This window comes from Symphalangus syndactylus, chromosome 9 (assembly GCF_028878055.3).
Source record: "Symphalangus syndactylus isolate Jambi chromosome 9, NHGRI_mSymSyn1-v2.1_pri, whole genome shotgun sequence".
In the NCBI taxonomy this organism is placed as follows: Eukaryota; Metazoa; Chordata; class Mammalia; order Primates; family Hylobatidae; genus Symphalangus; species Symphalangus syndactylus.
Window position 1 is genome coordinate 69,442,710 of NC_072431.2, and position 12,016 is coordinate 69,454,725.

At 41.0% G+C, this 12,016-nt stretch overlaps 1 protein-coding gene across 10 annotated transcripts in view; it reads right to left on the reverse strand.

The window, feature by feature from the left end:
• The window catches only part of CALN1 (calneuron 1), a 676,810-nt gene that overhangs the window by 586,751 nt on the left and 78,043 nt on the right, over window positions 1–12,016 (reverse strand). The gene's annotated exons all lie outside the window — the stretch shown is intronic.

Sequence of the window (12,016 nt, forward strand, 5' to 3'; positions counted from 1 at the left end):
GGGTTGTAGGTGTGCACCACCATGCCCAGCTAATTTTTTAACCATTTTCTAGAGACAGTGTCTCACTATGTTGCCCAGGCACTGGTCTCAAACGCCTGGCCTCATGTGATCCTTGAGCCTTGGCCTCCCAAAGTGCTGGGATTATAGGTGTGAGCCACTACCACGCCTAGCCTTGGATCACAAATTTTCACGTGGAGTGATATCCACTAGTGTAATACTCTGGATCTCTCTGTATTTCCTCACTCACTTCTCTGTTTAGTAAATGGAGAAAGGAAAAGGACTGTTAGATACAATCCTCTTGTTCTCTCTCCTCGGCTCTCCCTTCCCGCACAGAGCACTGTCTGACTTTGACCTTGCACTTAGCCATCACTCCCTGTGGCTGACCAGGTGGTACGTGTCCTAATTCTGGGTGCAATATACCAGAGCTGGCATTGTGATCCCCGTTAACCTGACCCCAACTTTGGAGAGAGAAGAAAAGTGCAATCTGTGAATTCCCCTCAAGCCCATCGGGGCAAAGTCAACAAAGATAGATGTAAAAATAACATTGGCAACCAGGCACAGTGGCTCACACCTGTAATTCCAGCACTTTGGGAGGCGGAGGCAAGCAGATCACGAGGTTAGGAGTTCGAGACCAGCCTGGCTAACATGGTGAAATCCTGTCTCTACTAAAAATACAAAAATTAGCTGGGCATGGTGGTGGGCGCTGATAATCCCAGCTACTAGGGAGGCTGAGGCAGGAGAATCGTTTGAACCCAGGAGACGGAGGTTGCAGTGAGCTGAGATCATGCCACTGCACGCCAGCCTGGGTGACAAGGTGAGACTGTATCTCAAAAAAAAAAAAAAAAATTACATTGGCTGCTACCGACGCCACAAACCTGCCACCTCATCACAGTGCATCCTGTTTTTTTCTTCCCCATGAAGAGGCCCTGCACCTCTTCCTGCCAAAGGCCAGGCCCTCCGCTGTGCTTCCTAGGATCCTGTTCCTCTCCATTTTCTAGGAACCCTGCACTAGATCTCATACCTTTTATCTGTAGATTTTAGTTTGCTAATTAGCACAACCCTCTATTTTAGAAGCCAGACCATGTCAGAGTCATTCTTGGCACCTTCCTCCTCCCCGACCACGTTCTCAATCCATCTCTGAGTCCCATCACATGGTTCAATATTCCAATGTGAAAAACAATACTCAATAACACATCTCCCTCCGTTTCGTCTTCCAGATCCTCTGATCTCCTCCTACAGGGCAAGCATTGTAACTTTCTTGCGTTTCTTTTCCAGAGACATTTTACATATATCTGCTTCTTTATACAAATGCTAACACACTGTACACATTGTTCTTTTTCTTTTTCACTTGACAAGGTACTATTTTTAGGTCACATGTACATATAGTGAGGTATAGGATATGCGGGCACCACGTGCCTCCTGATATGACACAGTGAGAAGATAACAACACATGTACGTACTATTCCTGACAAAAACGAATAACCTGATTCCAATCGTGAGAAAACCTCAAACAAACTCAATCAAGTGGAGGAACCTTGTGAAACTTGACCTGGTTTAGGGCCGGGCGAGGTGGCTCACGCCTGTAATCCCAGCACTTTGGGAGGCTGAGGCGAGCGGATCACAAGGTCAAGACCATCCTGCTGAACACGGTGAAACCCCGTCTCTAATAAAAATACAAAAAAATTAGCCGGACGTGGTGGCGGGCGCCTGTAGTCCCAGCTACTCAGGAGGCTGAGACAGGAGAATGGCATGAACCCGGGAGGCGGAGCTTGCAGTGAGCCGAAATCACGCCACTGCACTCCACCTTGGGTGACAGAGTGAGAGTCCATCTCAAAAAAAAAAAAAAAAAGAAAGTTGACCTGGATTCTGCAAAAATGTGAATGTCCCAAAATACATAAAAAGAAGCTAAGAAATTCTTATAGCTTAAAGACTTGGCGGCGAAATACAATGTCCAACTCATGGTCGAATCTTGGTTTTAAGACAAACTATAAAGGATATTACTGCAACAAACTGGGAAATTTGATTTTGGCCTGCATTTAACTTTATTAGTGTTAAGCTTCCTAGATACGATAAGTATATTGTGGTCACGTAGGAAAATGTAATTGTCTTTGGGAAATATGTGCTAAATATTTAATGGTGAAGGCTGTTGTGATGTTTTCCGTTTATTTCTACCTAATATTCAAATGGTTCAATAGAGAGTGGAGAAAGGAAAAGAAGAAACAAATGTGCAGGATATACGGCTGTTTTTGGTACTATTTTTACGATCTGTCTCTAGTTTTGAAATTTTTTTATTTAAAAAAATCAGAGAGAGAATGAAGACATCATGCATGTTTACAGATGCATAGAAAAAAATGGGTTTCATAAAAGCCAAACTGGCAACATTGGAGGTCAATCACCTTGGAGGAGTGGAAAGAAACGATAGCATTAGATAGAGAAATAACTACTATAACACTTTTTCTTTTCTATTTTTTCTTTTTTAATTATACTTTAAGTTCTAGGGTACATGTGCACAACGTGCAGATTTGTTACATATGTATACATGGCACATGTATACATATGTAACATGTAACAAACCTGCACGTTGTGCACATGTACCCTAGAACTTAAAAGTATAATTTTGAGACAGAGTCTCCCTCTGTCACCCAGGCCGAAGTGCAGTGGCATCATCTCAGCTCACTGCAACCATTACCTCCCGGATTCAAGCAGTTCTTCTGCCTCAGCTTCCTAAGTAGCTGAGATTACAGGCGCACACCACCATGCCGGGTTAATTTCTGTATTTTTTATTAGAGACAGGGTTTCATCATGTTGGCCAGGCTGGTCTGGAACTCCTGACCTCAAGTGATCTGCCTGCCTTGGGCTCCAAAAGTGCTGGGATTACAGGCGTGAGCCACCACGCCCGGCCTAACATTTCTTATTCTATTTCATTCTGCCTTGTTGGCATTTGTTGCAATGAGAATGTACTACTTTTCATTTTTTGTACCAAAAAAATAAGCTTACATTTTTGTAATTTAAATTCTCCACAGGTTATTCATGCACAAATCAAGATGAAGCATCAAATATCTCCAAATATCCCCAACTCTCCAGGTCCATGCCTGGAGACCCCTGGATTTCCCCAGATCCAAAGGCCAAGCCTCCAGAGCCTTGGTCCCTAGGGCTGGATGCTAAGTATTTTGAATAAATACTATAAAATCCATTAATAAGTAAAATTGATGTCAAATAAAAATGAGTTCAGACCAGGCGTGATGATGTGCGCCTGTAGTCCCAGCTACTCAGGAGGCTGAGGCAGGAGGATCGTTTGAACCCAGGAGTTTGAGACTACGGTGAGCTATGATGGCACCACTGCACTCCAGCCTGGGTGTCAGAGCAAGTTCCTGTCTCTAAAAAACAAACGAAACAAAGAATTCATCTTTAACTCCAGAGATTAATTTGTACATGTAAATGTTTTATAAAAGTTTACCATAATATCATACACTGGACCAAATGATACCACATTTACATTCGCATGATCGCATCATTTACCAGAAGTTTACCAGGTTACCACACTCTGGACTAAGGAAATGCCAACTGAGTAGTGGGGAGAACGAGGAGAAAGAAGTAAAAAGAATTGAAAGGAATAATCTGTTTCTTGATCTTTCAGAGCAAAGGCTCAAGAGAAACTGTTTGATTTCAAGGTAAGTTTAAGTGAAAAACATCAGCTTAAGCACGTAAAGTTATAAATTAGTGGACATTACACATGTAATATCCATTACAAATCACCAAAGAGAAAAAAGATTTTAAGATCATATGACACATTTTTTTCTTATGCAGTTTTATTCATAAATTAATTTTTTTAATGCGAGTTCTAGATATCTGTACTCAGAACAGGATAAAACCAGGAGAGAAAATTTCCTCATTATCTTGGTAAATAGCATGTATTGTGTAACCATAGTGCCATTTCTTCCTTGGACAGGTTTCTGTCATTAACACAATACAATATGTAACAGTTTCTTAAGTATGTTAATTTTGAGGTCCAAATGAATAAAATATTCATATCCAGGGTTAGCACAATTAAACATGTTCACAGCTTCATTCGTTGCTAACTGTGGAAGCATTATGGATCTTATGTCTGGATCTTATGTCTACCAATTTGATGACTTTTGATAAGTGATACGCCCACATGGCCACCTCCCAGTGAAGATACAGAAGATTTCCACCATATACAGTCACAAGAGTTTCGTAGCTTACATATTTCTCAAGTCTGTTGACTTTCCTCCATGGCCAACAGAACACTCTAACTCTCCGTCCTCTCTCTACCAGCTTCTCTGGTGGCTTACTAGGCATCACCCTAGGAGGGTGATCTCAAAGCCTCATCTGGTCTGGGTACCACGCTATCTATAAAATACACTTCCTTCACTTCCTTTTGCTCTCCAGGTAAAGATGCAAATTCTTTCATGGATAATGAATTCTCCATGGTGGCCTGGTTCCAGCGACCTCTCATCTCACACTCTTTTTTTTACCATGAGTTCTCTCTATCCCTCCACACAGCTAGCTGTCCTTCTGTCCTGTGTGCCCAGTCCCTGCCACCCCCAGGATATTCCTCTGTGGCCCGTTGTCCTGGGGACTCTCCCCCTCCTGCAGCCTTTCTTCCTCTCAAGGAAGAAATCGTACTCATTCTCTTGATCCCAGCCCAGCCATCACCTCCTCGGGCCAGCATCCATTTCTTGGTGTCTGCCCCGAGCAGCTCATATACATTTACCATATTCTGGTAAATGAAGCAGACTTCAAATGCACAGAATCCTGGTTCTGTGTTTGCCCTGACACCTGTCCCGTCACAGGCCAGCAGCCTGGCCCAGATATTACTTCATTGCAGACAATTATAGGCAAGGTAGAAGCACCTGGTTTTAAGGATGTTCTTTTTTTTAATTTAACTTTTATTTTAAGTTCAGAGGGTATATGTGAAGATTCGTTATACAGGCAAACTTATGTCACGGGGGTCTGTCGTATAGATTATTTCATCACCCAGGTATCAAGCCCAGTACCCATTAGTTATTTTTGCTGATCCTCTCCCTCCTCCCACCCTTCACCCTCTGATAGGCCCCAGTGTGTGTTGTTTCCTTCTGTGAGATTATATGACACATTATTTTATTTTATTTTTGAGACAAAGTCTCGCTCTGTCACCCAGGCTGGAGTGCAGTGGCACAATCTCAGCTCACTGCAACCCTCGCCTCCTGGGTTCAAGCGATTCGTGATTCTCCTGCCTCAGCCTCCCTAGTAGCTGGGATTACAGGCAGGCACAAACATGCCCAGCTAATTTTTGTATTTTCAGTAGAGAAGGGTTTTCACCATGTTGGCCAGGCTTGTCTCAAACCCCTCACCTCAGGTGATCTGCCTGTCTCAGCCTCCCAAAGTGTTGGGATTACAGACATGAGCCACAGTGCCCGGCACAAAATGTTTTTTTAATTCAAAATCGCAGTAAAAAAAAAAACTTGATCTATAATGGAGAAAATTTGAAAATTCTTCTAAGAGACATGAAAGGACACCTGAATAGAAGAAAACTTCAGTACAGAAGCATACCTCATTACCAGATAAGAAAAGACTTTTGTAAAGATGTCAAATCTCTCTAAATTAATTTCAAAATTCTAGGCAATCACAACAGAAATCCCAGTGAGATTTAGATTAGAATTTGATCAAACAATGCTAAAACTTGTCTGTAAGATTCAATATTTACAGAGTCAAAATAATTAATGGGAAGAACTAGCTCTACCTGAGCTTAAATACACCATAAATCTATTGGAATTACAACTATAGATGTATCTATAATTGTCATACTAATTCTGGAGAATAAAAATAATGTTTATGATTTAGTATTTGTCTCTATACCTCCCTTTGAAATGTAAGCTTCATAAGGAAAGGAGTTTTGTCTCTCTTTTTTAACTAATATAGCACAAATTCTTAGCAAAGTGCCTGGCAAAGTATTTGTTGGGTAAATAGATGAACAAAACACAGAATTATATTCTCAGTACAGAAATAGACAAACATAGATCCTCAGGAATTCTGAATGTTGATAACGTGTATTTCAAATTAGAAAAGAAACAACAGTGATAGGTAAGTGAGGTATGGGTGTGTTAATTGGCTTGATTTAATCATCCCACGTTATATTCATATATCAAAACATCACACTGTGCCCCATAAATGTATAAAATTATGATTTGTTATTCAAAAGTAGTATTAGTATTCAAGATCAGCCTTGCCAACATAGTGAAACCTCATCTCTACTAAAAATACAAAAATTAGCCGGGCGTGGTGGCACACACCTGCAATCCCAGCACTTTGGGAGGCCAAGGCAGGTGGATCACCTGAGGTCAGGAGTTTGAGATCAGCCTGGCCAACATGGTGAAACCCAGTCTCTACTAAAAATATAAAAATTAGCTGGGCGTGGTGGCACACACCTGCAATCCCATCATTTTGGGAGGCCAAGGCAGGTGGATCACCTGAGGTCAGGAGTTCGAGATCAGCCTGGCCAACATGGTGAAACCCAGTCTCTACTAAAAATACAAAAATTAGCCAGGCCTGGTGGCACATGCCTGTAATCCCAGCTACTTGGGAGGCTGAGACAGGAGAATCACCTGAACCCAGGAGGGTTCAGCAAGACCCCATCTTTACAAAATTACATATATATGAGATAAAAAGTTGTGCCACTGCACTCCAGCCTGGGTGACAGAGCGAGACCTTGTCTCAAAAGAAGAAAAAAATAATAATTATATCTTCAAGTATATACAGAACTTATACATCAGTGGGAAAAAACAACAATAAATAACTAGCAAAGTACGTAAAATGAGAAATACAGTTTTCTAAACAATGTGTATTTATTTTTTGAATAGGGTCTGGCTCTTGTCACCCAGGCTGGAGTGCAGTGGTGTAGCCTCAACCTCCTGGGCCCAAGCGATCCTCCTACCTTAGACTCCTATGTAGCTGGGACTATAGATGCATGCCACCACTCCCTGCAAATTTTTTAAATTTTTTTGTTGACACAGGGTCTTGCTATGTTGCCCAGGCTGGTCCCAACTTCTGAGCCCAAGGGATCATCCCACATCAGCCTCCCAAAGTGCTGGGATTACACGTGTGAGCCACTATGCCTGACCTAAAAGGTGTGTAAGATCACGAATAATCAAAGAAATATTATCTAATGCAAATATGTGAAATTATTCTACCATATTGGCAAAGCTTAAAAATATAGGGAAAATTCAGTGTGAGTGAGAGTACATGAAAATGTACCCTCTCGCTCAGTTGGTAAAATTCTAAATTATACTTCATCATTTCAAGAAGAAAATTGGACAAGTATCAAAATTTTAAATGCACATGGGCATACCCTTGGATTCACTAAATCCAATTCTAAGTATTTATCCTAAAATGATAATCAGTCAATTGCATAAAGGCATGTTTATAAGGATGTGGAATAAAGCATTGCTCATATTATGAAAAATGAGAAGCACAGGAAATGTCTATTGATGAGTGACTAAAGTATGGTACATTCCTATAATGAATACTGTTTTTTATCTTTTTTGTTTTATTTTTTAATTTAATATTTTATTTTATTTTATTTTATTTTACTTTATTTATTTTATTTATTTTTGAGATGGAGTCCCACTCTTTCACCCAGGCTGGAGTGCAGTGGCGCCATCTCCGCTCAATGCAACCTCCACCTCCCAGGTTCATTGATTCTCCTGCCTCAGCCTCCCAAGTAGCCGGGATTACAGGTGCACACCACCATGACCAGCTAATTTTTATATTTTTAGTAGAGATGGGGTTTCACCATGTTGGCCAAGCTGGTCTCAAACTGCTGACTTCAGGTGATCCACCTGCCTCGGCCTCCCAAAGTGCTGGCATTACAGGCATGAGCTACAGCGCCTGATCTATTTTTTTTTTCTTTTCAAAAATTTCAGTAGCTATTGGGGTACAAGTGATTTTTGGCTGCATAGATGAATTCTGTACTGCTGAATTCTGAGATTTTAGTGCACCAGTCATCTGAGCAATGTACCTAATTGTACCTAATATGTAGTTTTTTAGCCCTGGCCCCCTTCCATCCTCCCACTTCTGAGTCTCTAAAGTTCACATATAATGAATATTATTAATTGACATGAAAAAAGTCTCACTTGTTTAATGACTAAAGCAAGTTTCGAAATAGTTTGTCCATTATGATAACCATTTATTCAAAGTTGCATCTAAATTGCATGTATATGACCTGGCAGTTTCTTTCTCAGGGATATAACCAACAAAAAAAAGGTGTTGACATGCTCACAAAAGACATGCACTAGAATATTTATAGCAGCACTATCCAGAATAGCCCCAAGCTGGAAACCACACAAAAGCCCATCAACAATAAAATGGATAAATAAATTATGATATATTCACACAAAGGGAAAGAATATACCACAACAATAGTGAATAAATGACAACCTCCTACAACCATATGGATGAACCTCACAAATATAATGTTGAGTCAAAGACGACAGATAAGGCAGAAAGCATGCTTCATGATTATATTTTAATAAAATAAAATAAAAAAACAGGCAAAAGTAACCTATGTCATTAGAAGTCAGGATACCAGCTAACTTGGGTTGGTGGAAGCAGGTTGGGACTAGAAGCAGATACAATGATAGCATCTGGGGTCACACCTGTAATCCAAACACTTTGGGAGGCTGAGGCAGGAGGATTGCTTGAGGCCAGGAGTTCGAGAATAACCTGGGCAACACAGTGAAGCCCTGTCTCTACAAAAATAAAAAATTAGCTGGGCATGTTGGCATGTACCTGTGCTCCCAGCTACTCACTCAGAAGGCTGAGGTGGGAGGATTGCTTCAGCCCAGGAATTTGAGACCAGCCTGGGCAACAAAGTGAGGTCCTGTCTCTGCAAAAATAAACTTAAAAATTAACAGCGTGGTGGTGCATGCCTGTGATCCCAGCTACTTGGAAGGCTGAAACATGAGGATGGCTTGGGCACAGTATTTCAAGGTTACAGAAGCCTATGATTGCACCACTGCACTCCAGCCTGGGTGGCAGAGCGAGACCCTCTCTCTACAAATAAAAATAAAAATAAAAATTAGCCAGGTTTGGTGGCACACGCCTGTAGTCCCAGCTATTCAGGAAGCTGAGGCAAGAGGATCGCTTGAGCCCAGGAGTTCGAGGCTGGAAGAAGCTCCGACTGCACCATTGCACTCCAGCCCAGGTGACAGAGCAAGACCTCGTCTCTTAAAATATATATATATAGGCCAGGTGCCATGGCTCACACCTGTAATCACAACACTTTGGGAGGCTGAGGCGGGTGGATCACCATGCCAGGAGATGGAGACCATCCTGGCTAACACAGTAAAACCCCGTCTCTACTAAAAATACAAAAAAATTAGCTGGGCATAGTGGCAGGCACCTATAGTTCCAGCTACTTGGGAGGATGAGGCAGAAGAATGGCATGAACCCGGGAGGCAGAGCTTGCAGTGAGCCGAGATTGTGCCACTGCACTCCAGCATGGGCAACAAAGCGAGACTCTATCTCAAAAAAATATGTATCTATATCTGTATCTATGTGTGTGTCTATATATATATGTGTATATATATGTATCTATGTATATATATATATATCTATGTGTATATATATCTGTGTGTGTATATATATATCTAGGATGCTAGTAATGTTCTGTTAACTGTTAACTGATTGAGTGCTGGTAACGTAGACATACTCAGTTTGTGGAAAGCTGTACACTTGTGATTTGTGCACTTTTTACCTATATACATGAAGAGTATACATGCACAGAAAGCACATAAGATGGCAGGAAGGATGTCGGCAGAAATATTAATATTGGTGCCATATAGAAATGGGATTCTGCATGACTTTGGCTTCTTTTTGTGTGTTTATATCATTCAAATTTTACCAACTGAGTGTGTGATAATGGTAAGTTTATGTACAAGAAAATACAAAGGAGGAATGAAAATAAGTCTACTGAACATTCCACTCAAGAAATCAGAAAAATCATCAAAAATGAAAAAGGAGAATGAATAAAGTAATAAAGATATGAGCTATAAAACCATCCGATCATAGAGGTCGTCTGAAAGTGACTGATACACTTTCTCCCAAACGACCATTAAAGAACTCATGAATTTATACAAGAAGACAAACTGAAAAATGACACTTCAACCATAAGCCAAAGCCAAAGTCCTAGGGAAATTTCTGCTGATTTCACCATCACAGAGAATGGTTTGAAACCCCCCTCTTTTTTTTTTTTTTTTTTTTTTTTGAGACAGAATCTCACTCTGTTGCCCAGGCTGGAGTGCAGTGGCACTATCTCAGTTCACTGCAACCTCCACCTACTGGGTTCAAGCGATTCTCCTGCCTCAGCCTCCCCAATAGCTGTGATTACAGGCAACCGCCACCACACCCAGCTAATTTTTGTATTTTTAGTAGAGACGGGGTTTCATCATGTTGGCCAGGCTGATCTCGAACTCCTAACCTCAAGTGATCTGCCTACCTCTGCCTTCTAAAGTGCTGTGATTACAGGCATGAGCCACTGCGCCCAGCCTGAAAACTCATTTTAAAAACAGATGTATTGAAATCTTATTGACACACAATAAGGTTCATGTAAAGTGTACAATTTGTAAGTTGATAAGTGTAAAGTGTACAATTTGTAAGTTGGTAAGTTTTACACCTGTATACACCTGTGAAATCGTCACCACAATCAAGAAAGTAAACATGTACATTACCCAAAATGTTACATGTATTTGTTGTTGTTGTTGTTTGTTTTTGAGATGGAGTTTCACTCTGGTTGCCCAGGCTGGAGTGCAGTGGTAATCCCTGCTCACCTCAGCCTCCACCTCCCAGGTTCAAGCAATTCTCCTGCCTCGGCCTCCCAAGTAGCTGGGATTACAGGCATGTGCCACCACACCTGGCTAATTTTGTATTTTTAGTAGAGACGGGGTTTCTCCATGTTGGCCAGGCTGGTCTTGAACTCCTGACCTCAGGTGATCCGCCCACCTCGGCCTCCCAAAGTGCTGGGATTACAGGTGTAATCCCTCCCTTCCATTTCCTCCTTCTCTCCTTTCACTCATAGGAATTACCATAGTTTGCATTTTCTAGAACTTTATAGAAGTAGAACTGCTATATGTACTTTTGTTGTCTGGCTTCTTTATCTCATGCAGCATAATTTTTCTGAAATTCATCCATGTTGTGTCTAACAATGGTTTTCTGAATCGTATTCCATTGTATGAATACACAATTTGTTAATCCACTAACCTACTGATGGACATTTAACATGCTTTCAGTTTCTGACTATCACAAATAAAGCTACAATTAGTAGTCATGTCTGAGTCTTTCTATGAATATATGCTTTTATTTATTTTGGTTAAATGCCTAGAAGTGTAATGTACATCATACAAAAAATGTATGTGTGTTATTCTTAAAACCGCCAAATACTGTTAATACAAAATAGTTGTACCATTTTACACTCCCACCAGCCATGCATGAGAGTTCCAATGACTCTACGTTGTCACCAAAACTTGGTATAGTCATTTTAACTTCAGACATTTTAATAGGTATGTAATGACATCTCATTGTAGTTCTCATTTACAGTTCCCTAATGATCAATGATGTTGAGTATCTTCTCAGATGCTTATTTGCCATCTGTATATCTTTTTTGCTGTGTATATTTTACCTATTTTTTTGTCTTGTGCTCATATCTTTTACCCATCTTTAAATTGGTAGTCTGTTTCCTTATTATTAAATTTCAAAAGCTCTTCATATGTTTTAGATATAAGTCCTTTATAAGACATGTGATTAACTTTGGGAGGCCGAGGCGGGCGGATCATGAGGTCAGGAGATGGAGACCGTCCTGGCTAACATGGTAAAACCCCATCTCTACTAAAAATACAAAAAATTAGCTGGGTGTGGCGGCACATGCCTGCAGTCCCAGCTACTTGGGAAGCTGAGGCAGGAGAATGGCGTGAACCCAGGAGGCACAGGTTGCAGTGAGCCAAGACCACGCCACTGCACTCCA